The sequence below is a fragment of the Callithrix jacchus genome, chromosome 14, assembly GCF_049354715.1.
Source record: "Callithrix jacchus isolate 240 chromosome 14, calJac240_pri, whole genome shotgun sequence".
Classification (NCBI taxonomy): Eukaryota; Metazoa; Chordata; class Mammalia; order Primates; family Cebidae; genus Callithrix; species Callithrix jacchus.
The window spans coordinates 62,788,045-62,808,535 of record NC_133515.1 but is presented as its reverse complement, the minus strand read 5'-3'; positions in this window follow the sequence as shown (position 1 = coordinate 62,808,535).

The following is a 20,491-nucleotide window of genomic DNA, read 5'->3' as shown; positions in this document are numbered from 1 at the left end:
CTTATCTCATATTACTTTATAATTACATTTCTCTCTTCTTTCAGTAATTGATAGAACAAAAGTCGGAAAATCAACAATATATATAGCCTTCGAATGCCACTTTAAATCAACCTGACCTAAATGAATTTTTTTTATGAAACCTATCACCCAGCAACAACAGAACACATACGTATTTTCACTGCAGGTAGAACATTTACGTAGATAGACCATATGCTAGGACATTAAACAAGACTCATAAAGCAGATAAAAATCATATAACGTGTATTCTTTGACCAAAACATAATAAGTTAAAAATAATGAAAATATGCTAAAAAGTCACAATTGTTTTGCAAAGTAAAAAATATGCTTCTAAGTAATTCGCAGCTCAAAGAAGATATCACAAAAAGAATCAAAAACATGTTGAATTGAAAGAAAATGAAAATACTTGTAAAAATTTGAGATGCAGCTAAAGCAGTCTTCAAAGAAAAAATTGTATTATTAAACGTTTATACCTGAAAAACATGAAAGATCAAAAACTGTGATCTTGGAGGAGGCAAAGCAAGATGGCTGAATAGAACCCTCCAGTGATTGTTATCCCTGCAGGAAAACCACATTGAAGAACTATCTACATAAGAAAGCACTTTCATGAGAACCAGTCCGGTGAGTAACCACAGGATTGCTTTTAGCATAATATTTAAAAAGAGCCACTGAAGACAGTGGGAAAAACCATCTTGAATCACCAACATTACCTCTTCCTCATCCCCTGGCATTAGTCACATTGCACATAGAAAAAATCTGTGTGCATAGGGGAGTGAGAGTGTAGTGATTGTGGGATCTTGCATTAAAACTCAATGCTGCCCTGTCACAGAGAAAAGCAACATGGGACAGAATTCAGACAGTACCAATGGAGGAAACACTTAGACCAGCCCTAGCCAAAGGGGAATTGCCCATCTCAGTGGCTGGAACCTGAGTTCCAGGTAGTCCTGCCACCACATGCTAAAGCACTCTGGGACCTAAATAAACTATAAAGAATCTAGCCCACAAGGACTGCAATTTCTGGGCAAGTCTACATGCTGTGTTGGGTTCAGAGCCAGTGGACTTAGAGTGCACATGACCTAGTGAGATACTGGCCATGACTGCCAAGGGACTGCTTTTATCACCCTCCATCAACCCTAGGCAGTATAACATGCACTTCCAGGAGAGACCACTTCCTTCCACGTGAGGAGTGAAGAGGGGAATGTAAAGAGGACTTTGTCTTCCAATTTGGGTTGCAGCTCAACCACAGTAGAATAGGGCACCAAGTACAGCCCTTTCCAGGTCTCAGCTCCTGGATGACATTTCTAGACAGAGCCTGGGCCAGAAGAAAGACTACTGCATTGAAGGGAAGGACCTGGGCCTGGAAGAATTCATTAGTTGATGTCCAAAGAGCCCTTGGACATTAAATAAATAGCAATAGCATGCGGGCAGTAATTGCCATAACCTGGGATGAGACCCAGAGTTGTGCTGATTTTAGGTGTGGCCAAGCACATTTCCAGCTGTGGCAGCCATGGGAAGAGATTCTTTTTGCTGGAAAAACAGAGATTAGAGTAAAAGGGTATTGTCTAGCAGCTTGGGCATCAGCATGATCATAGCAGTTATATTAAGCTATTCTTGCATTGCTATTAAGAAATTCCTGAGTCTGGGTAGTCTATTATTAAAAGAGATTTCACAATTCTGAAGGCTTTACAGGAAGCATGATGCTGGCATCTGTGCTGTTTCTTGGGAGGTCTCAAGAACCTTACAATCATGACAGAAGGTGAAGTTTCAGCAGGCACATTAAATGACCAGAGGAGGAACAAGAGAGAGAGAGAAAAAGAAGGTGGTATACAATTTCAAATAACCATCTCATGAGAACACATTCACTCTTGCAGGGACAATAGCAAGGAGATGATGCTAATCCAGTCATGAGAAATCTACCCCCATAATCTAATCAGCTTTCATCAGGCCTTACCTCCAGCATTAGGGATTACATTTCAACATGAGATTTTGGTGGGAATTTATTCTGCTCCAGACCCCCAAATCTCATGTCCTTCTCACATTGCAAAACGCATTACTATCTTCCCAATAGTCCCTTAAAGTCTTAACTCATTCCAGCATTAACTCAGCAGTTCAAAGTCCAAAGTCTCATCTGACAGGCAAGTTCCTTCCAACTATGAGCCTGTAAAATTAAATACACCAGTTTATTTCAAGATACAACAGGTTGTAAGCATTGGGTAAACATTACCTTTCAAAAAGGGAGAAATCAGCTCAAAGAAAGGGGCTACAGGCCTCACACATGTTTAAAATCCAGCAGGGAAGTCATTAAATATTAAAATTTCAAAATAATCTTTGACTCACATCTATGGCACATTGCCATGAGGAGTAGACTCCCAAGGCCCTGAGTGTCTCTGCTCTCATGTCTTTGCAGTGTTTAGTCCCTGCAGCTGCTCCCACAGGTTGTAGTTGGATGCATCCAGCTTTTTCATGTTCAGGGTGCAAGCTACCAATTGATCTTCCATTCTGGAGTCCAGAGGGCAGTGGCCTTCTTCTCATAGCTCTACTAGGCAGGACCCAGTAAGGTCTCTGTATGGGGGCTCCGACCCCACATTTCACCTCCATACCATCTCAGTATAGGTTCTCAATGAATGTTTCTAAAATTGATGAAAAAACCCTAATAGTTTTCTTGAGAAAACAAAACAAACTGGAGTAATTACATTTCCTGACACCAAATATTACTATAGAGCTATAGTAACAACAGCACGATGCTGCCATAAAAACAGACATAGACTGATGGAAAAGAAGAGAACACAGATATAGATTTATAGATCTACCGTGAACTAATATTTAAAAAAGGTGCCAAAAGCATACATTGGGAAAAGGATATTCTGTGCAATAAATGGTGCTGGGAAAACTGGGTATCCATTTGCAGAAGAATAGAACTTGACCCCTATCTCCTGCCACATACAAAAATCAACTCAAAATGGATGAAAGCTTAAACCTATGAAACTTCTAATGATGAATCTACTAAAAGAAACCCTTAAGGAAAACCTTCACGACATTGGTCTGGACAAAGATTTCTTGGATAAAACACAATAAGTACAAGCAACCAAAGCAAAAATGGACAAATGGGAGCACAGCAAAATAAAAATCTTCTGTACAGCAAAGTAAACAAGAAGTGAACGGAAAGCACACAAAATGGAAGAAAATATTTGCAAACTATACATCTGACAAGGAATATATAACCAGAATACGTAAGAATATATAACATATAAGCATATATAAGAAGCTTAACTCCATAGAAAAACAATCTATTTATATAATTTAAAAATGTGAGAAATATATAAATAGATATTATTTTAAAAAGACATAAAAATGGTGAGCTGCATTGAGAAAAGGTGCTCAAAATCTTTTATCATCACAGTAACACAAATTAAAACTAGACTGAGGAGGAGTCAGGACCTACCTACAGTTACCACTTGGATGGACAGAGCAGCACGTGCAGACTCACACTTTTGCTACAATAACTATGGCAGGAACATACCAGGAAAGCTGAGAAAATCCACAGACCCTTTGAAGGAAGTGGCTTGCTGCTGCGGCTCTAAGAGACAGCTGAAAAACTGTGAATGCCCAAATGTGAATAGGGGAACCTTCAGCCCCAGACACTTATCCTCACTGGGGAACATGAAGGTCCAGATCATGAGAGAAATATTTGACCTTACCTGAAGGTGAGACACATTTAGAGAGCTGAGAAATCGAAAGGGGTAGAGAAAGCAGCAGGAGGAGCCCGGTGGGCACACTTGGTCCCCAGGAAAGCCGTTTCTGACTTTGTCTCATAGAGGACCTTGGGGAAAGCTACCAGTGGAATTGGGGAAAGACCACACGGAGAAAGATAGCTGAAATTTGTGACAACTTTGACTGAACATGAAGTTTCCTGAACAGAATCAGAGGAAGGGTGTGAATGGGGAGTGCAGATATGAGCACAGAAACAGTGACAGGAGGGGAGACATGAAAGCTAAAAGCCTTACTTGCTTTCTCAGCATGGGGGCTCATAGCCATGGGGCTATGCTGACCAGCTGCCTGGAAATAAACCCAGTGCTGTCAGGGAGGACAGTGGGAGTGAGGCTGGCATTTTGGACTCTGTGGGAGCTGGGTGAAGCCCTTAACTTCTGGCTTTCCCCTACTTTCCTGGCATCTTGTATGACAGAGCAGAGGCAGCCATAATCCCCCTGGGAATGTAACTTCAGTGGCCTGAGAACCACACCCTCATCCCCCATGGCAGCTTCAGCAAGCCCCAGCCAAGGAGAGTCTGAGCTCAAGCATGCCTAACCCTGCCCCATACTGATGGTCTTTCTCTACCTAGACTTGTACATGAAGACAACATAATCTCTTGGGAGCTCTATGCATCCATGCACTGCCTGAAATACTTACACAGGTGACCCTAGGGCAAGCTTGTATCCTTCCTATATAACCACAGTGGATGCTGTCACCTTCTCATGAAGTGTGATCTTCTGACTGGAGGCCAAGCAACACAAAACCAGCACAATAAACAAAACTACAACCAAGGTTCTCACAAATTCCACTTTACTCTCTTGCTGCCACCAGCAGAGCAGGTGCTGGTATCCACAGCTGAGACACATGAAGACAGATCCCATAACAGGATTCTTTGCAGTCACTGTACATTACCAGCCCCAAGACTGGTAGCTCCACTGGGTGGCAAGACCCAGAAGAGAAATAAAAATCTCTGAGTTTGGCTGTCAGGAAGACCCATCCTTAGAGGAAGAGGGAGAGCACCACATCAAGGGAACACCCTACTGAATAAAAAATCTGAACAAAAGCCTCTGAACCCCAGATCTGCTCTCTATCAGTCTACTGAACTGACAAGGAATCAGAAAAACATTTCTGGTAATATGACAAAACAAAGTTTTTTAATACACCCAAAATACCACACTAGTTCACCAGCAGTGGATGCAAGCCAAGAAGAAATCTCTGAATTGCCAGAAAAATAATTCAGAAGGTTAATTATTAAGCTACCCATGGAAGCACCAGAGAAAGGTAAATACCAATTTAAACAAACTAAAAGAAAATGATATAGGATATGGACAAAACAACTCCAGAGGAATCACATAAATTAAAAAAATTGCAACTTCTGGAAATAAAGGACACATTTAGAGAAATGCAAAATACAGTGGAATATCTCAGCAATAGGAATGAACAAGTAGACAAATAAAAGCTCGAAGACAAGGCTTTTGAATTGATCCAAACTAACAAAGACAAAGAAGATTAAGAAAGTATGAACAAAGTCTCCAAGAAGTTTTGGATTATGATACATGACCAAACCTAAAAATTACTTGTGTTCCTGGGGATGAAGAAAAATAAAAAAGTCTGGAAAATATATTTGAGGAAAGAATTGAGGAAAAATTTCCCAGCCTTGCTAAAGATCTAGATATCCAAACACAAAAAGCTTAAAAAACAACCAGGAAATTCACCACAAAAGTATCATTGCCTAGGTACATAATCATCAGGTAAGCTTAACTCAGGAACAAGGGAAAAATCTTAAGAGCTGCCAGGCAAAAGCATCAGGTAGCTTATAAAGAAAACAAATTAAATTAACAGCAGATTTCTTAGCAGAAACCCTGCAAGTTAGAAGGGATTGGGGTCCCATCTATAGCTTCCAGAAAAAAAAAATTATCAGTCAAGAATTTTGTATTCAGTGGAACTGAGCTTCATAAACGAAGGAAAGACAGTCTTTTCTAGAAGAATGCTGAGAATTTACCACTACTATGTCAGCATTAAATAAATGCTGAAAAGATCTCTAAATCTTAAAACAAATCCTCAAAATACACCAAAATAAAACCTCCTTGAAGCATAAACCTCACAGGAACTATAAAACAATAACACAGTGAAAAACAACAAAGCGGGAAAGAGAAGATGGTGCTGTAGGACAAACTCAGGATTGCAGCTCCCAGTGAAACCACAGATAGTGAGTGGATGCTGCATTTCCAGACAGATCTTTATTGCCCACAGACCAGGAGACTCCCAGGTGTAGTAGCCCCATGGGCTTCCAGTGCACTGTTTGGGCCGGGGCCACAGCGCAGCAGCACTCTGTACAAAATACACTGGTTTGGTTGCCCTGTTAAACCGGCAATTGGAGATTTCAAAAGGCAGATTAGCACATTCATCTGATTAAATGGGACTTAAACAGAAAGCCAGCCCAGCGGATTCCCAGACAGCAACGTGGTTCCAGCTGGCACAGTGGGTTGCTGCATGGGAAATCACACAGATCCTGGCACCCTTTCAGCAGGTGACTGAAACACCTGGGAGAGAGTCAACCATTCAACTTAAAAAAAAAAAAAGGGCTCTGAGGCAGGGAGCAAGGTGATCAGGCTCAGTGGGTCCCACCCCCACAAAAACAAACAAAACAGCAATTGGCAACACTTGGGGTTGAGAGTTTCACAGCAAGCACAGCTGAACCCAGGATGGTGGAGCACAGAGGGGGAGGCTCGTCCACCATTACTGAGGCACTCGACCCCCATGGAGATACACTGCCACTGCTGACACAGCCTGCCATTGCAGAGACAACCCACCATAGCAGAGAGAGTCTGCCACTACAGAGGTGGGCCATCATCACCACGGCAGCAGCTCTAACCACACCATATAAACAGGACTACAGGGAATTACACACAGCAGCAGGGCAGAGCCCACGGCAGCAGGGTGGAGCCCACGCCAGCAGGGCAGAGCCCACAGCAGTAGGGCGGAGCCCAAAGCAACAGGGTGGAGCCAACAGCAACAGGGCAGAGCCCACGGCAACTTAGCATAGCCACTGCAGGCAGGCAGTGATTAGACTGCTCCTTGCTGGGCAGGACAGTGCAACGGATACTCGTAAATAAAGCCCTAACTTCCCGGGACAGAGCACCTGAGAAAAAAAAAGGGGCTTTAAGAGTTCTGATGCAGCAGACTTAAACGTACCTGCCTAGCAGCCCTTAATGAACAATGGAGCTTACAGTTCAGCACTTGAGCTCCTATAAAGTACGGACTGTCTCCTCAAGTATAAAGTACAGTCTCCTCAAGCAGCTCCCTGACCCCATATATCCAAAGAGTCACCTCACAAAGGACTGATCAGACTGACATTTGGTGGGCATTATTCAGGTACAAAGATAGCAGAAGAAGAAACTGGTAGCAACCCTCATGGATCCGCAGCTGCTACAGGTGTACCCCAGGCAAGTGGGGCCTGGAGAGGACCTCTGTAGTCCTATAGCAGAAGGGCCAGATTGTTAGAAGGAAAACTAAGAAACAAAAATATTTCATCATCAATAATCTGGATGTTCGTTCAGAGACCCAAATGAAAAATCAGCAACTACAAAGATGACAGGTGGATAAATCCACAAAGACGGGAAGAAACCAGTGCAAAAAGGAGGAAAACACCTGAAACCAGAACACCTTGCCTCCTACAAGGGACCACAACTCCTCACCAGCAAGGAAACAAAGCTGGATGGAGAATGAGTGTGATGAAATGACAGAATCAGACTTCAGAAGGTGGGTAATGAGAAACTTTCATGAGCTAAAAGAACATGGTCTAACTCAATGCAAAGTAATTAAGATACTTGAAAAAGATTTAAGGAAATGATAACAAGAATGGACAACTTGGAGAGGAATATGAGTGAATATAAGAAGCTGAGAAACACAACACGAGAACTTCGTGAAGCATGCACAGGTTTCAACAGCTGAATTAACCAAGCAAAAGAAAGGATATCGAAGTCAAAGATCAACTCAATGAAATAAAATGAGAAACCAAGATTAGAGAAAAACCTACAAAAAGGAATGAACAAAGTATCCACGAAATGTGGGACTGTGTGAAGAGACCTAATCTACGTTTGATAGGTGTACCGGAACGTGACAAAGAGAATGAATCCAAGCTGGAAAATACTTTTCAGGATATTATCCAGGAAAATTTTCCCAACCTAGCAAGGCAGGCCAATATTCCAGTCCAGGAAATACACAGAACACCACAAAGATATACTGCAAGAAGAGCAAACCCCAGGCACATAATCTTCAGATTCACCAGGGTTGAAATGAAGGAGAAAATACTAAGGGCAGCCAGAGAGAAAGGTCGGGTCACCCACAAAGGGAAGCCCATCAGACTCACAGCAGATCTCTCAGCAGAAACTCTACAAACCTGAAGAAAGTGGGGGCCAATATTCAACATCCTTAAAGAAAAGAACTTTCAACCCAGAATTTCATACCCAGCCAAACTGAGCTTCATAAGTGAAGAAAAAATAAAATCCCTTGCAAACAAGCAAGTACTCAGAGATTTTGTCACCACCAGGCCTGCTTTACAAGAGCTCCTGAAAGAGGCACTAAACATAGAAATAAACATAGAAAGGAACAAACAGTACTAGCCATTCCAAAAACATACCAAATGCTAAAGAGCATCAACAATATAAAGAATCAGCATCAACTAATGGGCAAATCAGCCAGCTAGCATCAAAATGGCAGTATCAAATTCACACATAACCATATTAACCCTAAATGTAAATGGGCTAAATGCACCAATCAAAAGACACAGACTGGCAAATTGGAGAAAAAGTCAAAACCCATCTGTGTGCTGTATCCAGGAAACCATCTCACATGCAAGGATGCAAAAAGGATCAAAATAAAGGGATGGAGGAAGATTTATCAAGCAAATGGACAGCAAAAAAAAAGCAGGAGTTGCAATTCTTATCTCTGATAAAATAGACTTTAAAGCAACAAAGATCAAAAGAGACAAAGAAGGTCATTACATAATGGTAAAAGGATCGATACAAAAAGAAGAGCTAACAATCCCAAACATATATGGACCCAATACAGGAGCACCCAGATACATAAGGCAAGTTCTTAATGACTTACAAAGAGTCTTAGACTCCAACAAAATAATAGCGGGAGACTTTAACACTCCACTGTCAATATTAGACATCAACCAGACAGAAAATTAACAAGGATAGCCAGGACTTGAACTCAGACCTGGAACAAGCAAACCTGATATACATTTACAGAACTCTCCACCCCAAATCCACACAATATACATTTCTCTCAGCACTACATGAAACCTACTCTAATATTGACCACATAATTGGAAGTAAATCACTCCTCAGCAAATGCAAAACAACTGAAATTATAACAGTCTCTCAGACCATAGTGTAATGAAGTTAGAACTCAGAATTCAGAAACTAACTCAGAACTTCACAGCTTCATGGAAACTGAACAACGGGCTCTTGAATGTTGACTGGATAAACAATGAAATGAAGGCAGAAATGAAGTTCTTCGAAACCAACGAGAACAAAGACACAACATACCAGAATCTCTGGGACACATTTAAAGCAGCCTCTAGAGGAAAATATATAGCTATAAATGTCCACATGAGAAGAGTGGAGAGATCCAAAATTGACACCATAACGTTGAAATTGAAAGACCTGGAGGAGCAAGATCAAAAAAAGTCAAAACCTAGCAGAAGACAAGAAATAACTAAGATCAAAGCAGAACTGAAGGAGATAGAGACACGAAAAAAACCCTTCAAAAAATCAATAAAGCCAAGAGCTGGTTTTTTGAAAAGATCAACAAAATAGACCACTAGCCAGATTGATAAAAAAGAAAAGAGAGAACAGACAAATAGATACAATAAAAAATGATAAAGGGGAAATCACCACAGATGCCACATAAATTCAAACCATCATCAGAAAATAACAACTCTATGCACATAAACTAGTAAACCTGGAAGAAATGGATAAATTTCTGGACACCTGTGCCCTCCTAAGCCTAAACCAGGAGGAAACCGAAACTAAAAATAGACCAATAACAAGGTCTAAAGTTGAGGCAGCAATTAAGAGCCTACCACACAAAAAAAGCTCAGGTCCAGATGGGTTCACAGCCGAATTCTACCAGACACACAAAGAGAAACTGTTACCATTCCTTCTGAAACTATTTCAAATAATCCAAAAAGAGGGAATCCTTCCCAAATCATTTTATGAGACCAACATCATCCTGATACCAAAACCCGGCAGAGACCCAACAAGAAAAGAAAACTTCAGGCCAATATCCATGATGAACATAGATGCAAAAATCTTCAATAAAATACTGGCAAGCCGAATGCAACAGCACATCAAAAAGCTTATCCACCATGATCAAGTAGGATTCATCCTGGAAATACAAGGCTGGTTCAACATATACAAGTCTATAAACGTAATTCACCATGTCAACAGAACCAAAAACAAAAACCACATTATTATCTCAACTGACAAGAGAAGGCCTTTGACAAAATTCAATATCCCTTTATGCTAAAAACCCTCAATAAACTAGGAATTGATAGAATGTATCTCAAAATAATAAAAGCTATTTACGACAAACCAACAGCCAATATCATACTGAATGGGCAAAAACTGGAAGCATTCCCTTTGAAATCTGGCACTAGACAAGGATGCCCTCTCTCACCACTCCTATTCAATATAGTACTGGAAGTTCTAGCTAGAGCAATCAGGCAAGAAAAAGAAATAAAGTCTATTCAAATAGGAAAGGAGGAAGCCAAATTGTCTCTATTTGCAGACGACATGATAGTATATCCAGAAGACCCCATTGTCTCAGCCCAAAAACTCCTGAAACTGATAAGCAACTTCAGCAAAGTCTCAGGTATAAAATCAATGTGCAAAAATCACAAGCATTCCTATACACCAATAACAGACTTAAAGAGAGCCAAATCAAGAATGATTTGCCATTCACAATTGCTACAAAGAGAATAAAATACCTAGGAAAACAACTAACAAGGATTGTGAGGGACCTCTTCAAGGAGAACTACAAACCACTGCTCAGCGAAATAAGAGAGGACACAAACAGATGGAGAAACATTCCATGTTCATGGTTAGGAAGAATCAATATTGTGAAAATGGCCATACTGCCCAAAGTAATTTACAGACTCAGCTCTATCCCCATAAAGCTACCATTGACTTTCTTCACAGAACTGGAAATAACCACCTTGAACTTCATTTGGAACCAAAAGAGAGCCTGCATAGCCAAGTCAATTCTAAACAAAAAGAACACAGCAGAGGGCATCACACTACCAGACTTTAAACTATACTGCAAGGCTTCAGTAATCAAAACAGCATGGTACTGGTACCAAAAAAGAGATATAGACCAATAGAACAGAACAGAGGCATCGGAGGCAACAGAACATGTCTACAACCATACAATCTTTGATAAACCTGACAAAAACAAGCAATGGGGAAAAGATTCTCTGTTTAATAAATGGTGTTGGGAAAACTGGCTAGCCATGTGCAGAAAGCAGAAATTGGACCCCTTGCTGACACCATACACTAAAATTAACTCCAGATGGATTAAAGACTTAAACATAAGACCTGGCACCATAGAAACCCTACAAGAAAATCTAGGCAAAACCATTCAGGACATAGGAGTAGGCAAGGACTTCATGAACAAAACACCAAAAGCATTGGCAGAAAAGCCAAAATAGACAAATGGGACCTAATCAAACTCCACAGCTTTTGCACTGCAAAAGAAACTGTCACTAGAGTGAATTGGCAACCAACAATATGGGAAAAAATTTTTGCAGTTTACCCATCTGACAAAGAGCTGATATCCAGAATTTACAAAGAACTCAAACAGATTTACAAGAAAAGACAAACAAGCCCATTCAAAAATGGGCAAAGGATATAAACAGACACTTTACAAAAGAAGACATACATGAGGCCAACAAACATATGAAAAAATGCTCATCATCAATGGTCATTAGAGAAATGCAAATCAAAACTACATTGAAATACCATCTCACGCCAGTTAGAATGGCGATCATTAAAAAATCTGCAGACAACAGATGCTGGAGAGGATGTGGAGAAATAGGAACACTTTTACACTGTTGGTGGGAGTGTAAATTTGTTCTAACATTGTGGAAGACAGGGTGGTGGTTCCTCAAAGACCTAGAAATAGAAATTCCATTTGACCCAGCAATCCCATTACTGGGTATATATCCAAAGGACTATAAATTTTTCTATTATAAGGACACATGCCTACGAATGTTCATTGCAGCACTGTTTACAATAGCAAAGACCTGGAACCAACCCAAATGCCCATCGATGATAGACTGGACTGGAAAAATGTGGCACATATACACCATGGAATATTATGCAGCCATCAAAAATGATGAGTTCGTGTCATTTGTTGGGACATGGATGAATCTGGAGAACATCATTCTCAGCAAACTGACACAAGAACAGAAAATGAAATACCGCATATTCTCACTCATAGGTGGGTGATGAACAATGAGAACACATGGACATAGGGAGGGGAGCACTACACACTGGGGTCTATTGGGGGGAATAGGGAGAGACAGCAGGTGGGGAGACCTGGGGAGGGATAGCATGGGGAGAAATGCCAGATGTGGGTGAAGGGGAAGAAAGCAGCAAATCACACGGCCATGTGTGTACCTATGCAACTATCTTGCATGTTCTGCACATGTACCCCAAAACCTAAAATGCAATTAAAAAAATAAAAAATAAAAATAAATACAACAAAGGTATTCAGGCAACAGCTAGCCTGATGAATAGAATAGTACCTCATATCTCAATAGTAACATTGAATGTAAATTGTCTAAATGCTCTACTTAAAAAATACAGAATGCCAGAATTTATAAAAAAAAAAAAAAAAGTGCACTAACCAAACATCTACTGTCATAAAGAGATTCACCAAAAACATGAGAACACGTTAAAGTAAAGGGAAGGGGAATGAAATTCCATGCAAATGATTACCGAAAATGAGCAGGGATAGCTATTCTTACATCTTTTTGCACTCTCACCATCTGTTTTTTGTTTTTGGTTTTTTTTTAACTTTTTAGTAATAGTTATTGTGACTGGTGTAAGATGGCATCTTATTGTGGTTATAATCTGCATGTCTCTAATGAGTTGAATATTTTGTTCAGTTTTTGGCCACTTGCATGTCTTCTTTTGAAAAATATATATTTATGTCCTTTGTTCACTTTTTCATCGAGGTATATGGTTTTTTTGTTGTTGTTGAGTTAGATTCTGTAGAAACTATAGTTTCTGGAAATTAGTCCTTTCTCAGATGCACAGTTTGCACATATTTTCTCCCATTCTGTAGGCTGTCAGTTTAATTTGTTGGTTATTGGTTTTGCTGTGCAGAAACATTTTAGTTTAATTAATTGCCTTTGTCTATTTTTGGTTTTATTTACATTTGTTATTGAGGTCTTAGTCATAAATTCTTTGCCTAGTCCAATGTCTATAAGAGTATTTCCTAGATTTTCTTCTAGAATTTTTATGAAATAGTGTTGAATCTGTATATAGCTTTGTGTAGTATGGTCATTGTAATGATGTAGATTCTTTCAGTTTATGAGCATGAGATGATTTTCCATTTGTTTGTGTCATTTATGACTTCTTTCCTAGGGTTTGGGTTTTTTATTTTCTTAAATAGCATTTTAAAGTGAATTGAGTTTTTTTTTTAGTTTGTTTCTCAGCTTGATCATTGCTAATTTAGAGAAATGCTATTGATTTTTATACATTACTTTTGTTTGTAAACAAATGTTGCTTTTGCTTGTAAAAAAATACCGAAACAGTTTATCAAATCTAGGAGTCTTTTTGAGTTAGGGGTTTTCTAGGTGTAAGATCATGTCATCTGCAAATAGAGATAATATTACTTCCTCTTTTCCAATTTGGATGCCTTTTATTTCTTTCTCTCATCTAACTGCTTCAGCTAGGACTTCCAGTACTATGATAAATAGGAGTGGTGAAAATTGGGATCCTTTTCTTGTTACAGTTCTTAGGGAATGCTTACATTTTTTCCCGATTCAGTATAATTGTGGCTGTGACTTTTTCGTAAAAGTTGGTCTTACTATTTTGAGGTATATTCCTTCTCTGCCTAGTTTGTTGAGGACATTTCTGATGTAGCAATCCTGGAATAAATCAAATGCTTTTTCTGAATGTATTGAGATAATCCTATAGTTTTGTTTTTAATTCTGTTTCTTTCGGTAATTTTTTATTTTATTTTATTTTACTTTAGGTTCTGGGGTACATGTGGAGAACATTCAGGATTATTGCATAGGTACATACATGGCAAGGTTGTTGGCTGCCTCCATCCCCCATCACATATATCTGGCATTTCTCCCCATGTTATCCCTCTCCAACCTCCCCACTCACTGCCGTCCCTACCCTAGCCTCCCAACAGACGCCAGTGTGTGATGCTTTCCTCCCCTTGTTCATGTGTTCTCATTGTTCAAGGCCCACCTATGAGTGAGAATGTGCCATGTTTGATTATCTGTTTCTGTGTCAGTTTGCTGAGAATGATGGTTTCCAGGTTTATACATGTCCCTACAAAGGACACAAACTCATCGTTTTTTTATGGCTGCCTAGTATTCGATGGTATATATGTGCCACATTTTCCTTGTCCAGTCTATCATTGATGGGCATTTAGGTTGGTTCCGGGTCTTTGCTATTTTAAACAGTCCCACAGTGAACATACATGTGCATGTGTCTTTATAGTAGAATGATTTATAATCCTTTGGGTATATACCCAGTAGTGAGATTTCTGGGTCACACAGAATTTCTGTATGCAGATCCTTGAGGAATTACCACGCTGTCTTCCACAAAGGTTGAACTAATTTGTGCTCCCACCAGCAGCATGAAAGTGTTCCTATTTCTCCATATCTCTAGCATCTGTTGTCTCCAGATTTTCAAATGATCACCCTTCTAACTGGTGTGACATGGTATCTCAATGTGGTTTCGATTTGCATTTCTCTGACGACCAATGATAATGAGCATTTTTTCGTATGTTTGTTGGCCTCATATATGTCTTCTTTTGAAAACTGTCTATTGATATCCTGAGCCCACTTTTGAATGGGTTTGTTTGTTTGTTTTTTCTTGTAAATCCGTATTAGTTCTTATAAATCTGTTTTAGTTCTTTGTAGATTTTGGATATTAGCCCTTTGTCAGATGGGTAGACAGCAAATTTCTTCCCAGTGTGTTGTTTGCCAGTTCACTCTAATGATTGTTACTGTTGCCATGCAGAAGTTGTGGAGTTTAATTAGATCCCATTTGTCTATTTTGACTTTTGTTGCCAATGCTTTTGGTGTTTTAGTCATGAAGTCCTGGCCTATGCCTATGTCCTGAACAGTTTTGCCTAGGTTTTCTTCTAGGGCTTTTATGGTGTTAGGTCTTATGTTTAAGTCTTTAATCCATCTGGAGTTAATTTTAGTGTAAGATGTCAGGAAGGGGTCCAGTTTCTGCTTTCTGCACATGGCTAGCCAGTTTTCCCAGTGGCATTTATTAAAGGGAATTCTTTCACCATTTCTTGTTTTTATCAGGTTTGTCAAAGATCAGATGGTTGTAGATGTGTGGCATTGCCTCCAATGCCTCTGTTCTGTTCCACTGGTCTATATCTCTGTTTTGGTAGCAGTACCATGGTGTTTTGATTACTATAGCCTTGTGGTATAGTTTGAAGTCAGGTAGCATGATGCCTCCAGCTTTGTTATTTTTGCTTAGGATTGTCTTGGCTATGTGGGCTCTCTTTTAGTTCCATATGAAGTTTAAGGTGTTTTTTTCCAGTTCTGTGAAGAAGGTCATTGGTAGCTTGATGGGGATAGTCATGACTCTATAAATTACTTTGGGCAATATGGCCATTTTCACAATATTGATTCTTCCTAACCATGAGCATGGAATGTTTTTCCATCTGTTTGTGCTCTTTCTGATTTCCTTGAGCAGTGGATTGTAGATCTCCTTGAAGAGATCCTTCACATCCCTTGTTAGTTGTATTCCTAGGTATTTTATTCTCTTTGCAGCAATTGTTAATGGGAGTTCAGTCATAATTTGGCTCTCAGTTTGTCTGTGATTGGTGTATAGAAATGCTTGTGATTTTTGCACATTGATTTTGTATCCTTAGAGTTTGCTGAACTTGCTTATCAGTGTAAGGACATTTTTGGCTGAGATGATGGGGTCTTTTAAATATACAATTATGTCATCTGCAAATAGAGACAATTTGACTTTCTCTTTTTCTAACTGAATACTCTTTATTTCATTTTCTTACCTTATTGCTCTGGCTTGAACGTCCAAAACTATATTGAATAGGAGTGGTGAGAGAAGGCATCATTGTCTAGGGCCAGTTTTCCAAAAGAATACTTCCAGTTTTTGCCCATTCAGTATGATATTGGCTGTGGGTTTGTCACAAATGGCTTTTATTATTTTGAGATACATTTCACCAATATCTAGTTTATTGAGAGTTTTTAGCATAATGGGTTGTTGAATTTTGTAAGGGCCTTCACTAAAACTATTGTGATAAATGTATTTTTTGTGTTTGGTTCTGTTTATGTGGAATATTACATTTATAGACTTGCATATGTTGAACCAGTTGTACATCCCCGGGATTAAGCCTACTTGATCATGATGGATACTTTTTGGTGTGTTGTTTCAATTGGTTTACCAGTATTTTATTGAAGAATTTGGCATCCACGTTCATAATGGATATTGGCCTGAAGTTTTCATTTTTTGTTGAGTCTCTGTCGGGTTTTGGTGTCAGGATGATGTTGGTCTTATAAAATAATTTGGGAAGGATTCCTCTTTTTGTATTGTTAGGAATAGTTTCAGAAGGAGTCGTACCATTTCCTCTTTGTATGTGTGGTAGAATTCAGCTATAAACCCGTCTGGACTTGGACTTTTTTGGTTGGTAGGCTATTAATTGTGGCCTCAACTTCAGCCCTTGTTATTGGTCTATTTAGGGTTTCAAAAACTTTCTGGTTTAGACTTGGGAGAGTGCAAGTGTTAAGGAATTTATCCATTCCTTCCAGGTTTATTGCTTTTTGTGCATAGAGTTGTTTGTAGTAATCTCGGATGGTAGTTTGTATTTCTGTGGAATCGGTGGTGATTTCCCCTTTATTGTTTTTTATTGCATCTATTTGAGTCTTCTCTCTTTGCTTTTTTATTAATCTGGCTAAAGGCCTGTCTATTTTGTTGTTCTTTTCAAAAAACCACCTTCTGTATTTATTGATTTTATGAAGGTTATTTTTTTGATCTCTATCTCCATCAGTTCTGCTCTGATCTTAGTTATTTCTAGTGTTCTGCTAACTTTGAGTATTTTTGAACTTGTTCCTCTAGCTCTTTCAATTTTGATGATAGGGTGTTGATTTTAGATCTTCCTCTGCTTGTCATGTGGACATTTATTGCTATAATTTTCCCTCTGGACACTATTTTAAATGTGTCCCAGAGATTCTGGTACCTTGTGTCTTCATTCTCACTGGTTTCAAAGAACATCTTAATTTCTGCCTTTATTTCGTTGTTTATCCAGTTGACATTCAGGAGCCAATTGTTCAGGTTCCATGAAGTTGTGTGGTTCTCAGTTTCTTAATCCTGAGTTCTAATTATATTGAACTGTGGCCTAAAAGACTGTTACAATTTCTGTTCTTTTGCATTTGCTGAGGAGTCATTTACTTCCAATTATGTGGTCAATTTTAGATTAGGTGTGGTGTGATGTGGTGCTGAGAATAATGTATATTCTATGGATTTGGGGTGGAGAGTTCTGTATATGTCTATTAGGTTCACTTGGTCTAGGTCTAAGTTCAAGTCCTGGATATCATTAATTTTCTGTCTTTTTGATCTGTCTAATATTGACAGTGGAGTGTTAAAATCTCCTACTCTTATTATGTGGAAGTCTAAGTCTCACTGTACATAGTTAAGAACTTGCTTTATGTATCTGGATGTTCCTGTATTGGGTGCATATATATTTAGAATCATTAGCTCTTCTTGTTGCATTGATCATTTTACCATTATGTAATGTCCTTCTTTGTCTCTTTTGATCTTTGTTGGTTTATCAGAGACTAGGATTGCAACTCCTGATATTTTTTTGCTCTTCATTTGCTTGGTGAGTCTTCCTCCATCTCTTTATTTTGAACCTATGTGTCCTTGCATGTGAGATGGGTTTCTTGAATACAGCACACTAATGGGTCTTGACTTTTTATCCAGTTTGCCAGTCTGTGTCTTTTGATTTGGGCATTTAGTCAATTTACATTTAAAGTTAATACTGTTATGTGTAAATTTGATCCTGCCATTTTTTAGGTTAGTTGGTTGTTTTGCCCATTAGTTGATGCAGTTTCTTCATGATGTTGATAGTTTTTACAATTTGGTATGCTTTTGGAATGGCTGGCACTGGTCGTTCTTTTCCATGTATAGTTCTTCTTTCAGGAAGAAGCACTTCCTGAAAGAAGTTATGTAAGGCAGGCCTGGTGGTGACAAAATCTCTCACCAATTGCTTGTCCATAAAGGATTTTATTTCTTCTTCGCTTATGGAGCTTTTTGGCTGGATGTGAAATTCTAGGTTGAAAGTTCTTTTCTTTAAGGATGTTGAATATTGGCCACCACTCTCTCCTTGCTTGTAGGTTTTCTGCCAAGAGATTCGCTGTGAGTATGATGGGCTTCCCTTTGTGGGTAACCTTACCTTTCTCTCTGGCTCCCCTTAGCAGTGTTTCCTTCATTTCAACCCTGGTGAACGTGATTATTATGTGCCTTGGGGTTTCTCTTTTTGAGGAATATCTTTGTGGTGTTCTCTATAGTTCCTGAACTTGAATGTTGGCCTGCCTTGCTAGGTTGGGGAAGTTCTCCTGGATAATATCCTGAAGAGTGTTCTCCAGCTTGGATTCATTCTCCCTCTCACATTCAGGTACACCTCTCAAATGTAAATTAAGTCTTTTCACATAATCCCATATTTCTTGGAAGCTTTGTTCATTTCTTTTCATTCTTTTTCTCTAATCTTGCCTTCTTGTTTTATTTCATTGAGTTGATGTTCAATCTCTGATATCGCTTCATCTGCTTTATCAATTTGGCTATTGAAACTTGTGTATGCTTTACAAAGTTCTCCTGCTGAGTTTTTCAGCTCCATCAAGTTGTTTATATTCTTCTCTAAGCTGGTTATTCTAGTTAGCATGTTGTCTGACCTTTTTTCAAGGTTCTTAGTTTCTTTGCATTGGATTAGAACATGACCTTTTATCTCAGAGAAGTTTGTTATTACCCACCTTCTGAAGCCTACTTATGTCAATTCATCAGGCTCATTTTCCATCCAGCTTTGTTCCCTTGCTGGTGAGGAGTTTTGATACATTGAAGGAGGAGAGGCATTCTGGTTTTTGTTGTTTTCATCCTTTTTGCGCTGCTTTCTTCCCATCTTCATGGATTTATCTACCTGTGGTGTTTGTAGTTGGTGACTTTCAGATGGGGTTTCTGAGTGGATGTCCTTTTTGTTGATGTCGAAGCTATATCTTTCTGTTTTTTAGTTTTCCTTCTAAAAGTCAAGCCTCTCTGCTGCAGGACTGCTGGAGGTCCACTCCAGACCCTGCTTGCCTGGGAATCACCTGCAGGGACTACACAACAGTAAGGGTTGCTGCCTGTTCCTTCTTCTATTATCTTTGTCCCAGAAGGGTACCTGCCAGATGTCATTGAGAACTCTCCTTTATGAGGTACCTCTTTGGATATATGGGGGTTAGGAAGCCACTTGAGGAGACAGCCTTTTCCTTATCAGAACTCAAGTGCTGTGTTGGGAGCTCTGCTGTTCCATTAGGAGCTGCTGGGCAAGTACGTTTAAATCTGCTTCAGTGAAACTTATAACTGCCTCGTTTCCCAGATGCTCTGCCCTGGGAAGGTGAGGCTTTGTTTCTAAGTTCCTGACATGCTGCTGCCTTTTTTTGAAGATGACCTGACCAGCAAGGAGGCAGTCTAGTCACAGTCTGCCAGCACAGGAGTTGTTGAACTGCTGTGGGCACTGCCCAGCTGCTGTGTACATTTCCTTGAGGTTTTATTTACAGAGGTAGTTAGAACTGCCTCAGTAATGGCAACCCCTCAGTAATGGTGGACTGCCTCAGTAATGACGTATTACCTCAGTAATGGTGGACTGCCTTGCTAATGGTGGACTTCCTCGGTAACTGCAGACTGCCTCAGTAATAGTGGACTGCTTTGGTAGTGGTGGACTGCCTTAGTAATGGCAGATGCCCTTCCCTCCACAGAGCTGAACCATTCGGGTCCAGCTGAACTTGCTGCAAAACCCTCAAAGCAGAAAGTTTCAGATTGCTGGTCTTTGTGGGGGTGGGACCCGCCAAGCCAGATCCCCTGTCTCCCTGCTTTCAGCTTCTCTTTTCCAGTTGATTGGTTGGCTCTGTCTCCCAGGCATTCCAGGTACCAGTTGAAATGGCTGTCCAGAATTCTGTGAGGTTTTGTGTGGAAACCCACTGCGCTGATACAGGTTCTTCTTTGTATGTCTAGTAAGATTCAGCTGAGAATTCGTCTGCTCCTAGGCCTCATCAGGAGACCTTTTATTATTGTTGCATTCTCACTCATTCTTAGTTTATTCAGGATTTCAGTTTATTTCTGGTTCCATCTCAGAAGCTTGTATGTTACCAGGAATTTAGCACTGTTTATGCTATACTCTGGAAGGTTTAGTATGTTGTGCCTTTACTTTCATTTGCTTCAAAAATGTTATG